This window comes from Sorex araneus, chromosome 6, assembly GCF_027595985.1.
Source record: "Sorex araneus isolate mSorAra2 chromosome 6, mSorAra2.pri, whole genome shotgun sequence".
Lineage (NCBI taxonomy): Eukaryota > Metazoa > Chordata > Mammalia > Eulipotyphla > Soricidae > Sorex > Sorex araneus.
Window position 1 is genome coordinate 139220418 of NC_073307.1, and position 16701 is coordinate 139237118.

At 38.4% G+C, this 16701-nt stretch overlaps 1 pseudogene; it reads right to left on the bottom strand.

Annotated features, from left to right (window-relative positions):
- LOC129405963 (craniofacial development protein 2-like) overlaps window positions 1-16701 on the bottom strand; it is a 62745-nt pseudogene that overhangs the window by 14231 nt on the left and 31813 nt on the right.

The following is a 16701-nucleotide window of genomic DNA, read 5'->3' on the forward strand; positions in this document are numbered from 1 at the left end:
TTTATTGTCTCCAGCCAAGTGATATACTCAAAACAGTACACTGGCTTGGCTCTTCATATGCTACCTATCTGAATGCAAGTTTACATCCCAATGGAAAACCAGCAGGAACACTCTGTTGTACAAGAAGGGAGACATCCATGACATTGGCAAGTATTGCCCAATCTGCCTGTTTTCTGTCATCTACAAGTTGTTCACTTGAGTCATCCTGAATAGGATTGGCAGACCACTAGACAAAGTACAACCATGTGAGCAAGCTGGGTTTTGAAAAGGATTCAGCACAATAGACCATATCCACATAGTGACCAAGCTCATTGAGGATTCGCAAGAGTTCAAGATGCCGCTCTGTCTAATGTTCATTGATTTAAAGAAGGCCTTTGATTCTGTTGAGACTGAAGTGGTCACTGAAGCCCTAGCCAAATAGGGTGTTCAAACTCAGTACATCAGGATCCTCCATGAGCTGTATTACGGATTCACCACCAGTATCTCAGCATTCTACAAGGAAGTGATCATCGACGTTAAGCGATGGGTTTGGCAGGGTGACACCATTTCACTGAAAATCTTCAGTGCCACCCTCGAGGACATCATGTGATAACTGGAATGGGAAGGAATGGGAGTGAAGATAGACAGTCTGCAACTACACCACCTCTGCTTTGCTGATGACATCATCCTAATAACACCAACCATTAGCCAAGTGGCACAGATGCTGGCTGACTTTGGCCCTGACTGTGGAAAGGTCAGACTACAGCTGTTCAGAATAAAATGTTTGTACAGAATTGTACAAGACAATTGTACAGAAGACTATGTTCATGAGAAATAGACTAGTCCCTAATATTCCATTTGTTCTCAATGGAACGAACATCTCCGAATGCAGCAGTTATATGTACCTAGGTTGAGAACTCAACATAACGAATGACTTGGCAACAGAACTGTGCGGGAGGAAGAGAGTGGCCTGGAATGTCTTCAAGGACGTCAAAGAAGTTGTTAAGAGGATGAAGAACATCCAGCTCTGGGCACATCTTTTCGACTCCACTGTTCTTCCTGCACTAACATATGCCTTAGAGACCTGGGCCCTACGAAAACAGGATGAGAATGCTATTCATGTATCCCAAAGAGGAATCGAAAAAGCTATGTTTGGAATATCATGTTTCACTCAAGAGAGAGAAAGAATCCGGAGTTCCAACCTCTGTCAACAATCGAGAATCAGGGACACTGCCTCATTTGCTAAGGTATCAAAAATCAGATGGGCCGGACATTTAATGCATATTTGAGATGACTGCTGGACTAGAGAGAGCTGTTACCTGCTGGATTACACAGGATGTCAAAAGAACACCTGTCTGCTCACCTACTAGATGGTCAGACTTCTTCATTAAGACCCTGAACAAATGGTTTGATGCTCTTCGTGTTCCTGGAGCAAGCAGATGCCATTGGACTACACTAGCACGTGGCAGGGATGAACGGAGACATTACTGGCACCTGCAAATCGATGAGCAATGGGACCACAAGTGATACAAGTAAAGTGATACCTAGAAGGAGGGCCTTCTACATTAGAAAATCATAATAACTCACTCTAAAAGCAGGTTGTTGGAATTACAAAAACTGATTCCATTAGAGCTAAGTGCAGGTAAATTCTTTTCTTTCCCCTTTATTAATGAATCACCATGGGTCTACAGATACAGGTTTACATATTTTCATGCTTGTGTTTCAGTCATATACAGCTTGAGTATCTAACCCTCCTCCACTGCCCGTGCTCCGCTGATGACCCCATCATCCCTCCCAGCCACTCCCACCCCATCCACCCCATCCCCCTCCTCATCCCACCTCTTTGGCAGGGCATTCCCCTCTGTTCCCTCTCTCCCTTTGGGCGTTGTGGTTAGCATTGGAGGTCTTGGGTGGCCAATGTGTTCGGTCTGTAGTCTGCTCTGAGCATGCCTCTCCCATCCCGAGCGTATCCTCCCACCACATTTTTGCTTGGTGTTCCCTTCTCTATCTGAGCTGCCCTTTCCCCCAGCATGGAAGGCCAGCCTCCAAGCCACAGAGCAAATCTGGCACTTATTTCTGCTATTCTTGGGTGTTAGTCCTCCATTATGTTGTTTCATATTCCCCAGATGAGTGCAATTCTTCTATGTCTGTCTCTCTCTGACTCATTTCACTTAGCATGATACTGGCCATGTTGATCCACTTGTATGCAAAGTTCATGACTTTGTCATTTCCGACAGCTGCATAGTATTCCATTGTGTAGATGTACCAAAGTTTCTTTAGCCAGTCATCTGTTCTCAGGCATTTGGGCTTTTTCCAGATTTTGGCTATCGTAAATAGTGCTGAGATGAACATACATATGCAGATGTCATTTTGACTATATCTTTTTGCCTCTTCGGGATATATTCCCAGAAGTGGTATTGCTGGGTCAAATGGTAGCTCAATTTCTAATTTTTTGAGGAGCAACCATATTGTTTTCCAGAAGGGTTGAACCAGTCGGCATTCCCACCAGCAGGGTAGTTCTCCCCACATTCACGCCAACAGTGGTTGCTTCTGTTCTTTTGGATGTGTGCCAGTCTTTGTGGTGTGAGGTGATATCTCATAGTTTTTTTGATCTGTATATCCCTAATGATTAATGATGATGAGCATTTTTTCATGTGCCTTTTGGCCATTCATATTTCTTCCTTGAGAAATTTTCTGTTCATTTCTTTGCCCCACTTTCTGATGGGGCTGGATGTTTTCTTATTGTATAGTTCAACCAGTGCCTTATATACCCTTGATATCAATCCCTTATCAGATGGGTATTGGGTGAATATCCTTTCCCATTCTGTACACTGCTAACAAGGAAAACTTCAGGACAATATCCCTGATGAAACAGATGTGAAGATCCTCAACAAAATACTAGCAAAAAGAATTCAACAACTCATCAAAAAGATTATACATCATGACCAAGTCGGATTCATCCCTGGGATGCAAGGATGGTTTAACATAGGGAAATAAATCAACATAATCCATAACATCAACAAAAGTAAAAATAAAAACATATGATCATTTCAATAGACACATAAAAAGCATTTGACAAGATCCAACATCCATTTATGATGAAAACTCTCACAAAAATGGGTTTTGGAGGAACTTTCCTCAAGATAGTCAAAGCCATCTATCACAAACCCCTGGCAAGCATTATCCTCAATGGAGAAAAACTAAGGGCCTTTCTTCTAAGATCAGGGACAAGACAAGGATGTCCACTCTCACCACTTCTGTTCAACATAGTACTGGAAGTACTTGCAATCGCAATTACTATTAAAAGGAAATAGACAGGAAAAATACATTAAGGACATGTAGATAGGAAAGGAAGAAATCAAGCTCTTACTATTCGCAGATGACATGATTCTATGCCTAGAGAATACTAAAACCTACATTAAGAAAGTCCTAGAAACAATAGATTTATACAGTAAAGTCGCAGGCTATAAAATCAATACCCAAAAATCCATGGCCTTCTTATACGCAAACAGTGAGATAGAGAAAAATGACATAAAAAAATGCCATCCACAATTGTGCCACAGAAAATCAAGTATCTTGGAATCAGCCTAACTAAAGAGGTTAAGGATCTCTACAAAGAAAACTATAAAACCCTACTCCATGAAGTAAAAGAAGACATGAGGAAATGGAAACATATTCCCTGCTCATGGATAGGAAGACTTAAGATTGTCAAAATATCAATACTCCCTAAAGCACTATACAGATTCAATGTGATCCCCATAAGGATACCCATGAAATTCTTCAAAGAAATAGACCAAGCAATCCTGAAATTCATAGGAACAACAAATGGCCAGGAATAGCTAAAACAATTCTTGGGAAAAAGACGATGGGAGGCATCACCCTCCCCAACCTTAAACTCAACTACAAAGCGGTAACAATTAAAACAGCATGATACTGAACAAAGGCAGATCTGCAGACCAATGGAACAGGGTGGGATATCCCTACACACCAGCCCAATTGTATGAACACCTAATCTTTGATAAGGGATCAAGAAATGTGAAGTGGAGCAAGGAAAGCCTCTTTAACAAATGGTGCTGGCATAACTGGTCAACCACATGAAAAAGAATGGGCTTAGACCTCAACCTGACACCATGCACAAAAGTCAGATCTAAATGGATAAAGACCTCAACATCAGACCACAATCATAAGGTACATTGAAGACAAGGTCGGAAAAACCCTCCACTGTATTGAAGCCAAAGGTATCTTCAAAGATGACACGGAACTAAACAATCAAGTAGAAACAGAAATAAACAAATGGAACTATATTAAACCAAGAAGCTTCTGCACTGCAAAAAACACAGTGACCCGAGTGCAGGTAAATTCTTAAGGGGAATAGTTGAATGCCTATTCTTGCCTGAAAAAGGCCTACATTAATTCAACTTAGCTGACTGACCTGATGGTAGAGAGAAGGAAAGAAAGCAACAATAGAAATGGTGTATTTTTTCAGATTTGACAAGAAAAGGTGTGTGCTTGCATATCTGCATGTGTGTGTTTGTGCGTGCGCGCGCGGGTGTGTGTGTGTCCTATAGACTTAGTAGATTGAAGATTGCATTAACATGAAAGAAGTGGCTAGTCATTTGAAGGACAGTCTTGCAGTGCCTCACATATGTAAGAATGGTGCTAGCTGAAGGCCCCTGTGTATATAAAAGCCTCCAAAGTACATCCATGAAGTTCAACTTTGAACTCCTGACAATCTGTTACTAGAAGACTATAACAAGTCTTAACTAAATACAAATACTTTGATCATTCCTTTTGCAAATCTTTTTCACTCCTTCTTACCTCACAATGTCTTTTAGGTAGAGAGACAACGTCAAAATTTTTATTTTCAAGTATTTGATTGATTATGAATCTGTGGGAGTGGTGGTTTAAGTCATATGAAATCTTAGCTTTGATTTACATAGTTTTAGACTGTTAAACTCTTAAGAGTGATTTACTCTAATTCCCAGAAGTTAGTAGAAAAGCAATCTATCTGTGAAAGTAGCCAAGAGAAAAAACGGAGATCACAGAACATATTACATAAATTGTAGAAAACCAAAAGTGTTCACTGATTTTATCCTTGCAAATTTAGGATATTTACTCATTTCACTAAACATTCTTTTTGATACATTCATCAAATGTTTGCCATAAAGCATTCAGTTGTGTTCAGTTTTTGTTTCTAATGGAGTACTGCTTAAATTGTTATACTCTTATGCTAAAAATTCTTTGTATAAGCATGACTCTAAGAGATACTATAAAAAAGCACAAGCCACAACATTTAGAGTATCTTATATCCTGTCTGAAGTAAATCCTCTAAAAAGTTTTCTATTAAGAAACTGAGTAAGTACCATTATTTTCTATTTAAAAAATGATTAAATTTGCTGATAACTTCAACTTTTGTTCCCTTCCCCACCTTGGATAGTACAAAGTTTGCCATTTTCATTGGAATATGTTGCTGTGAGCCTTCACATAATATAAACATAATATCAAGAATCTAATTATGCATAGAAGATTGTATCATTATATCACTATCATTCCACTGTTCATCAATTTGCTTGAGTAGGTCCAATAGAGTCTCCATTTGTCCTAATCCTGAGATTTTAGCATCCTCTGTATACTCGCCCTTCCCAATGGTGCCATTAGAGGCTCTTTCAGGGTCAGGGGAATGAGACCCATCATTGTTACTGTTCATGGCATATGAACATGCCACAGGGACTTTGCCAGGCTCTCCCCGATGCAGGCAGGAAACTCTTGGTAGCTTTCCAGGTTCTCTGAAAGGGAGATCTCCTTGTGCTTTCGAGAGCTTGGTTTTATAGTCTCTGGATGTTGGTCCTTGATGGGATTACATGACACCAGGGGCAGTTTGTGCATGTGACTGCCTAGCTACTGGAAAAAGGGGGGATCTGGGTGGAAGAGGCCCAGTCCTCATCTGAGCAGGCCTGGTGATATCAGCCTCGAGTCCTTCACACCTGGGTTCCTCTGCTGGTTCCTTCATATGAGAGGCTTGTCCAAGCATGTGGATGGTGGCCTTGAGCATGCCTGTGGCTGGATTCGGGAGGTCTTCGGCTGCCGAGGCTCTGCTTAGGGCTGGGAGGGAAACTCAACCCTCCCAAGAATATTGTATAGGAAGGCAATATATTTAAAAAAGTAATTGTTCTCTGACATGTCCAAAACTTTTTCTCTTACTTACTGCTGTCATACATGAATGCAATATATAAGCATGGGCTTCTGCTCTATTAGTTATCTCTGATTCCTATTTGTTCAAGGAAATCGAATTATTTAATATTTTAGTTTTCTCTTTTCTTCAAGGTTCTATTTCTTAAAGTGTAAAAAGCGGTTGAATTTTAGTAGTAGCCATAACTTTTCAATGTCATGAATTTTGTAGACTGTTAAATATTCACTGTTAAATATTCCAAGGAAAGATCTTATCACCATCATTAAAAAGTACATAAACTTTTACCTTATAAGACATAAGGATGATCATGATTATGAGGATGAGATTGACCCACCTACCCACCCATATTACTATTAAAGACATTTTATGCCATCCTTATTTGGTTAAAACTGTATTTACATCTATTATGTCACTTTATTGTCAAGACAACTTTTGGTGTAGAGCAGGAATAGTTGGTCTTCTATTAATATAGTATATTAATCTTATATTTGATATAAATTTTGTAAGGTATCATATACAATTCTGAGAGATATTGATATTCCCACCCAACCAAGTATAAAGCACTTGGTAAGAACCTTGTGTATACCTTTAAAATTTACTCTAGGAAAAAAACAACCTGTGAAAAAACCATCTTGGCATGGTTAGGAATTACTTAAAGTAACTTATAAATAGCAACAGGTCTACTCTAGCAAAGGGCTTAATCTCAAGAAAACCAAAAAGACCCACCAACAATTTGGTGATCTGACCAAAAAAAAATGTCAAAATGCCTTTTTAAAGGTGACATAAATTCAAAACTTTACATAGAAATGGATTATTAAATTTATATATTAGATCTTATATCAAGAAAATATACTGAACACTAGACAAAGTACTCCTTTTCATTTGGCTTCTGTGATGTGTCTGGCAATGTAATTCTAAAGGCAAAGGAGATAGCAACAAAGACCATAGTCAAAAATCTCTGCACAGCAGAAGAAACTCGCTAAAACAAATGGAAATCTACTAAATTGAAGAAAATTAGAAAAACATTTGAGAGAGAAAGGGGTAGCACCTAATATCCCCAATAAAGGCCTCACAAAGCTCAGTAATAACAAAAACTCCCCATCAAAAATTGGAAAAGAATGGAACAGACCCTTTACCAAATAAAATGTTCACATGGCAACACTTGCAAGAAAATGTTTATTGTTAGTTATTATAAGATAAATGCAAATCACAATGTCAGTAAGACACCATCTCATACTAAGTTCACTTAGCCTATAAAGTACAAGTAATAATACATGCTTCAGGAGAGTGTGAAGAAACCTTTTATGTTTATGGTAAGAATGTAATTGGTCCCGTTTTTATGGAAGACAGTATGAACTTGCTAATATTTTTTTTTATTTTATTGAATCACTGTGAGATAGTTATAAGCTTTCATGTTTGGGTTACAATCACACAATCATTAAACACCCATCCCTCTACCAGTGCACATTCCCCACCACCAATATCTTCGGTATACCCCCCCTTTCCTACCCTTCCCCTGCCTCCATGGCAGACAATATTCCCCATACTCTCTCTCTACTGTTGGGCATTATAGCTTGCAACACAGACACTGAGAGGTCATCATGTTTGGTCCATTATCTACTTTCGGCACGCATCTCCTATCCTGACTGATTCCTCCAGCCATCATTTTCTTAGTGATCCCTTCCCTATTCCATCTGCCTTCTCCCCTCCGCTCATGAAGCAGGCTTCCAACTTGCTATTTTTCTCTTTAGGTTTGTTTGAAACAATGGTACTACGTGCATTAAGCAGAACAAGTAAAGCTTCTTCAACAGTTGTTGCTGGGAAAACTTGTTAGCGTCATAAAAAATGAAGGTAGACTCTTGTCTAATACCATATACAAAAGTTAATTAAAAATAAATCAAGACATAGACATTAAATCTGGGCTGGAGTGATAGCACAGCAGGTAGGGCATTTGCCTTGCACTCAGCCAACCAGGGTTTGATTCCTCTGTCTCTCTCAGAGAGCCCAGCAAGTATCGAGAGTATCTCGCCCGCATGACAGAGCCTGGCAAGCTACCAATGGCATATTCAATATGCCAAAAACAGTAACAACAAGTCTCACAATGGAGACATTTCTGGTGCCCACTCGAGCAAATCGATGAGCAATGGGATGACAGTAATTGTGATAGTGAAGTAATCCATAAAATATACCGAGAAAAACATAGGCAAAACTTCCCAGTTTTGTCATTAAAGATTCTTTAATGGGACAGCATGGCAAAGAAAACAAAAGCAATGATAAACCAAAGGGACCACATCAAACTAAAAAGTATCTTTACTATGAGGAAATGATTGCTAAAATCAAAGACACTACTGAATGGGAGAATTTTGCAATGTGCTCTTGACAAATGGTTGCTTTCCAAGTGATAATGAAGCACTTAGAAGGTTTAACTACAACAAAACCCTCCATCAAAAAATGTGGAGAGAAGCTGAATTGATAATCCCCTCCCCTCAAAAAATATTGGCCACTAGGCATATAAGGAGTTTATCATCAGTAATTATGAAGGACGTATACATCAATATGTTGTTGAATATATGACCTCAAACCAGCAAGTGTCATACATATAAATCCAAAATCAAATCGTGTATGTGGAGATGTAGTGAAAAAATGAAAACTCATACACTGTTGTAAGAACATTGTATAATTAATCTCCTGTGGATAATGGTAATGAGACATCTTATAAATTAAAAATAGAAATTTTCTATGACCTAGTGATTTTACTCCTTGGACGTATATCCAAGAACACAAAACTCTAACTTGTAAGGATACCTGAAAACATTTTGTTCATTGCAGCATTGTTTACATTTGGCAAGATCTTGAGTTAATATGAATATTCAAAGATTAAGAAACTTAGTACTTATTCACAAAATACTACTACTCATACATCAGAAAGATAATTCACATTCTTTCTTGACTTGGGTATAACCAAAAGGTGTGATGCAAGTGCAAGTGAACTGAGAAAAAAAAAAAAAAACCTGACAAATACAGACTGATCTTACTTATGTGGAATACAAAGAATAAAAGTAAGAAACAATCATTATCTAATAGAAATCAACTCTGAATTATTGCCAACAGAACTGAGAACTGAGGCTAATAAGGAGAAAAACAGGGAAGAATCATTGGCATAGTTGTGGAGAAATATTGATACTCTGATTATATAAGTGGTACAGCACCATTATAAACAACAATATTAATGCTACTGTAAGCCATGATATCTCAATAAAAATAAAAATTTAAATAATTAAAGTATATTAGTCTTTTTTATTTTTAATAAAAATTCTTTATCACCACAAAAAGCATTAAGAAGACAAATCAAATTATTAAAAAATAATTTACTACATGATTCATCATTTCCACTCCTAGGTATACTTAGTCAAAGAACACAAAAACACTAATTGGAATAGATACACGTGTATATATATTCACTGTAGCATTATTTGCTGAAATCAAGATGTGGAAGAAACCCAAGTTCCCAACGCCAAATGAATGTATAAAAATGCAATGAATACATAAAAATGTTATATATCTGAATATTCAATCCCTAAATAAAATGAAATATTGCTTTGAAATATCTCTTTGGAGAGACTGAATGGATTGTGTTAAAGGAAGTATGTCAAGAGGACAACAAATACTGGGTAGACTCACCCATATGTCATGTATAGATAACCAACCAAAGATGGAGGTAGATAAAAGCATCAGAACAAATGACCAACAGAAACATTTGCAAATATAATTGCTTCAATTTTTCTATATTAGTAAAACATTTCCATATACCCAAATTGATTGATTTCTAATCCCAAGAAGAAAATTATTTCTTGCCAAGAAAATGTCAAACAGCATTAGAACTACTGAAAATCAAAACCAAAAAACCTTAAGAGTGGATTCACAAATAAATCTTGGAAGAGAACCACAAGCTCCAGACTCCATTCCAGGCTGAACGAACTTCATTTTCAGGTCCCTGGAGTGGGGCTGGTTAGCCCAGCACTAGCGCTAATAGTACCAACAGCTGAAAACATCCAGAACCCAATCACTACCATGCTCATGATCTCCACAGTATTGGGACAAGGCCCTCACATATGAGAATGAATCTGCTGAAAGACCCAGGTATGCACCTTTTGTGACTGAAATCTCCAGGCTCTCTGGGAGTTGGGAATGGGCAACCTCTCCCAAATTCCCTGTCTTTCCTGGAGCTTGGCGACCATGCCCACAAACTGCCTCTGGCACCGTCTAAGCCCATTAACGGCCATGATTCAGAGAATCACAAATAAATCCTGGAAGAGAGCTACGAGATACAGAGATGCCTCTGAATTGTAAAGTCATTTCCAGGTGTATCACCTAATTTAAATGTTTAGAATCATACACTGCTCCACTGATATACCAAGATTAGCACACCACATTTAATAAGTTAAGGTAGAAGGGATTGGATCTCAATCCATAAGGCTCAACATTTAACACCATATTAGTAATCTCTTATACAAGGGCTTAATGGTTATCAGGAGAGATACAACAATCTTCACACATTTTCTTCTAAGGAAACTTTTAAATCATTTGTAATTCATTATTCATAACAAGCCATACAAAAATGTGGGACCTGCTTTGGATTTAGGACCTGCTTTGGGGGCAGGCTTGGGTGGTGGTGGGAAAATTTGAAATAATGGTGGTGGGAAGGTGTTATGGTGGTAGGATTGGTTTTGGAATACGGAATGTAATAAGTTACTGTGAACAACACTGTTAAAATAAAATTTCAAAAATTTGAGAAGTCTTAAAAGTTAGCAGAGAAAGTGCAAAGATGGATACAGAGGAACAATATTACACAGGATTTTTTATTTCATGCAAATAAGGGTTGCAGGTGACAGTGAACCATCCTAGTATTGAATGTAATGGTGAAAAGATCTACAAAGCATCAGTTCCATAAGCAATGAAAATGCATCTAAATATAGAAGCAAAATAAAGACATTTCTGACAATTGACAGTTGAAACCTGTCACCAGAACATCTGCTTTTCAGGAAATGAGATTTATGAGACTTTCTGAGATTTAAGAGGGAATGACATCAGACGAAATTCAGATCTTCCAGAAGGAATGAAGAATGCAGGAAATCATAAGTATGTGGGTAAATGTAAATAAAGTTTTATTTTAACTATTCTAAACATAATTATTTAAAGCAAAACAATCTTTAAAATTGTATTAAGGTATATACATTTTATTAGCTGAAATAAAATATATAAAACAATAGCATGAAGAATGGTAGATAAATAAAAGTTCACTATTTTTAACATTTATTTAAAGCTGTACAATATTGACTTGAGGCGAACTAAGTAAGTTAAGGCACGTATTATTGCATGTAGGAATACTATGGCTAAAACATCTCCAACATATACTATAAAGGTGTATTTGATCTGCTCTAAGGTAGGCAGGAAATAAGAAAAATATATAAAAGCCAGATAATACTGCCAGAGAACACACTGCAATTAAGAAAATGACATTGATGACAATAGTAAATATAAATAGACTAAACAATGGTAGCAATAGATTGAAAAATTTCATTCATTTTATGGATTAGCAAATTAGTGCATTAAATATAAAGACTAGGCTGATTACAAGTTGAAAGATGGGGATACATACGAAGAAAACACTCAGCAAAAAATGTGTTTGATGATACTAATATCAGTTTATATTTTAAATAATAAACATTAAGTATACAGTTTAAGAAAAACAGGAAATGTTCAAAACCATTAAATAGCTGATGCTCCAAAAATATATATCTGAAACTAGTAACAGGAGTCCAAAATATGTTGGGAAAACATACAGAGTTGGGGGAAATAAATTCATCTTAATAGATATTTTCAAATCCCTGCCACTAGTAGTTAATTAAGAACAGATAAACGAGAGTTATGTGAAAGAAATAAACATGAAATCACACTACTTGCTTGCAATATATTGATCTAACATTAAGTCTTGTGTTTACAAGATCTGTGTTTTATTATAAATTTGCATGCATTGTGCAGCAGTATGGACCATGCACTGGCCACACAGTAAGTCTAGGCCAGTAGTATCTGGTCTACCTAATATTTCCACAAACATTCCACTAGTCTGTCATATTTACGTGTAGTCAGTCTATCAGAAACAGAAAGTGGCAAGAAGATATTGTGACAAACTCAGTGTTGCCCTCAGGAAGGAAGATAAAGTCTATGAATATTCAAGGGTTGCAACATATCAGTCAATATTTTAGGAGAATAGTGTTTGGGAGCATAGGAAGACATGTCTCCCAAAGTAAAATGGTAGAAATGATGCATTACCCCTCAGAGTAGGACTAAATTCACAAGTAAGCAAAAATTATCTGACCCATTGGCTTTAGCTAGTTTATTTCATTGTTTTCCTCTGTGCTCCCTGGCACAATGGGTACATGAAAGTTGCAACCAACATGGCAGAAATAGATATTGTATTAAAAGCCCTGTAGTATGGGATCCAATGTTACTTTCTCTGAGTATCAAACAGCTGTCAACACAAACTTGTGGGGCTGGAGCAATAGCACAGCGGGTAGAGCGTTAGCCTTGCACGTGGCCAACCTGAGTTCGATTCCCAGCATCCCATATGGTCCCCTGTGCACCACCAGGAGTAATTCCTGAGTGCAGAGCCAGGACTAAGCCCTGTGCATCAACGAGTGTGACTCAAAAAACAAACAAACAAAAAAAACAAAAACACAAACTTGTTACCTAATTTCATACCATGCTTTTGGCTATTGTCGTTTGATTTCTTGGGAAATATCAGTAACCTCTGCATTGAAATCAGTACAGATTCTAGGATTGTTTCTTTACTACTTGCACAGTTTCACTAAACACTGGTTTTCTTTCAAAGATACACAACCTTGTTCATGTAAGTTTAGGCATTGAACTGCCTTAGACTAAGGGATCCTCTTTATAGCTACATTTGTTATTGCTATAGAAAAATGTCCCCAAACTTAGACATTTCAAACAATAAGTCTTATATGATTTCTGTGGATCAGAAATCTGGGAGTGTCTTAGGTGGATAATTTTGCCAGCCAAAGTTGTATTAGAGCTGTCAGCTAGGACTTCAGTTAGCTAAATGATTGATTGCATTTGGATAATAAATTTCGATGACATCTCACAGAACAGGCTGGCAGTTGCCAGTTGTCAGTTTTGTTTTTTTTTTTGGTAAGGGTTCCAATTCCTTGCTACATGACCATGTACATGACCTTGCTACATGACCTTGCTACATGACATGGTCCGGAGGTCTTCGGCTATGGGGCTATGGCAGGCTAAGATTCTCTTGTACCCATTCCTGGCTGTCTTCACTAGGGCCCCTTGGAGGGGGTGGGTTGAGTTTCCCTCCCTGCCCCGAGCAGAGCTCCCAAAGTCAAAGGCCTCCGGAACCCAGTCACAGCCATGCTCAAGGCCCCTCTCCACATGTTCAGACGAGCTTCACACACATAGTAGAACCGACAGAGAAACCCAGGGGTGTGGGACCTGGGGCTGAGATCTCCAAATCTGCTCAGATCGTGACTGGGCCTCTTCCACCCAGATTCCCCATTTTCCAGTAGCTAGGCGGTCACACCCAGAAAATCTAATATATATACATATGTTAGATTATATGTATATAGTTAGATTATGTAATAGGTAATATAACATATTCTATAATAATATCCTGTGTGTGCCAGGACCCTGCAGTCATACGCAAGTGAGCATGGGGTGCAGAAAGGGCATTGACTCTCGGCCACTTCCCCAGGACACACACACACAAACACACACACACAAATTGATATGTAGATTTTTAACATGTAGAGATCATATCTCTGGAGCGATACCACAGTGGGTAGGGCCTTTGCCTTGCACGTGGCTGATCCAGGTTCTATTCCTCCATCCCTCTCGGAGAGCCTGGCAAGCTACGGAGAGTATCCAGCCCACATAGCAGAGCCTGGCAAACTACCCGTGGAGTATTCACACTGTCACTGTCACTGCGTTGCTCATCAATTTGCTTGAACAGGCACTAGTAAGGTCTCCATTGTAGACTCGTTACTGTTTTGGCATATTGAATATGCCACAGGGAGCTTGCAGGCTCTGCCGTATGGGCGAGATACTCTCCGTAGCTTGCTGGGCTCTTCCAGAGGGTAGAAGGAATCGAACTCAGGTTGGCCATATGCAAGGAGTATGCCCTACCCACTGCGCTATTGCTCCAGCCCATGGAGTATATGCTAAAAGCAGTAACAAGTTTCACCATGGAGACGTTACTGGTGCCTGCTCGAGCAAATCTCGAGCAAATAGATGAACAACGTGATGACCCTGATACCATGATAGATTATATATATTAGATTTATTCATTAGAGTTAGGGTTAGAGTTAGGGTTAGGGTTAGGGTTAGAGCATATTCAATATGCCAAAAAGAGTAACAACAATTCTCACAATGGAGATGTTACTGGTGTTCGCTTGAGCAAATCTAACAATAGGGGTATAGTACTATCGTTCAATGCTATTTATTACATATTATTATATATTAGATTATATGACATAATCTAATATATAATTAGATCATATAATATAATGCATCATATGATAATATAGATTATATGTATATACATATATATATGTTCTCCATCATTTGTCTCCTAAAGTTGGAATTGTCAGTTTTGTTAAATATTGATTTCGATTTTGTTAGGATTTCATTGAATTAATCAGCTCATCAATTTGGAGAAATCTGTTCTTTGTCTTAGGTGGGCTTTCTATGATATTTTGACATGTGCTCTGATATGCTAAAATCTGCATACATGAGGGTTGTTGCTGAGTGTTGCTGAGAATAGAAGTTCTACAGAGGTAAAGAATCAGTTTTGGATAACAAAGTAATTTGACAGAGGATATAACTTGATCAGAGACCTGAGTTTTACAGGAATAAACACTCAGAATTTGCCTGTGATAGTCATTATATAAAATTAGCTCAATATTGTTGACACACATTAGTGATGTCAAAATATAAACGCAAACTAAAATAGTCGATATATGATCTAACGCAAGCTCTCAGAAGCTTTATCCTACTGATATCTTTAGTCTATTTCTCCCTCTGGGAGAAACTGGTAATCTTCTGAGAGTTTCCTGCCCCCTGGGACAGCCTTGCAAGCTTCCCATGGTGTATTCGTATGCAAAATCCAGTAACAAGCTGAATCTCATTCCCCTGACCCTGAAGAGCCCCCAGTGCAACATCGTTAGGAGTGCCAAGTCGAAATAGACTTCTAAGATCTCAGGGAAAGGACGAAATGAGATGTTACTGAGCCCGCCCGAGAAATTGGTGATTAACGAACGGGATATTGTGATTGTGATTGTGATTATCTAACAAATACTGAGTTTTTTTAGAACTATTTTTTTTCATCTTGGTAAGAAAATAAGTAGATTATTAAAGAATAGACATCAATTTATTTTATTTTATTTAGTCACTGTACAATTACAAAGTGATTTGTGATTGGGTTTCAGGCATACGGTGCATATTCAAAGGCGTACAACAGTCCCTTCACCAGTGTCTCCTTCCCTCCCCAACACTCCTCTGCCTCCCCACTTGCCTCCCATCACCCAGTCTGCCTCTATGAAAGGCGCTTTTAAAAAAAGAATTAAAAAGAGTTTTACATAACTATTTACAGTACTGTTACTGATAGTTTCATGCATAACACTTTACCACATTTTGGTACCCGGTACCCACTTTTTCTCCTTGATGAACATCTCTCTGCACAATAATTGTAGCCCCCTCCCTGTCCTATCCCCTCAAGCCCTCACCCCACCCCCAGTGACAGCTTTCCTACTGAAGATCATTTCTCATGTTCTTTGCTTCCATTGTCTTTGGCTAAGAAGAAATAGCATTTAGTTCGGTTTGCAATGTACTTCATTGTCACACTTCTGTTTCATCTTCCAGACATCAATGTTCCCTTTAGTAATTTAAGAACTTAGTGACATCTAAATTTTGTCCTCTTCTCCCCGCTCCTTCTGTCCTCTCCCACTTTTTCCCTCCTCATCCTTCCCTCCCCCACTCTCCCCATCATTCTCTAGCCTCAATTCCTCTCCTCTAATGTGCTCAGGGATGGCACTGCTGGCTAGGGATCATATATGCTTCCATATATGCTTGCAGAGCAAGCCCCTTTTCCCTGTAATATTTCTCTGGTTCCTTTAAATATTTTTTCTCTTCTCTGAGAAGGGTGCACACCTAGAGCTACTCCTTTCCAGGCACTCAGCTTGTTGAGGTATCTTCTCAACCCTATATATACCTTGCATGAGCTAATTTTCAAATTTCCCTTTTTTTAAAAAAATGTTTTTATTTTCTCAAGATCCCAAAGAATAAAATCTACTATTGCGGTGCCAAACTTGTATCACTTGTATCACTTGTCATCCTGTTGCTCATTGATTTGCTCGAGCAGGCGCCAGTGACATCTCCATTTGTTCCTGTCACGTGCTAGAGTAGCCCAATGGCATCTGCTCACTCCAGGAACACAAAGAGCCTCAAAC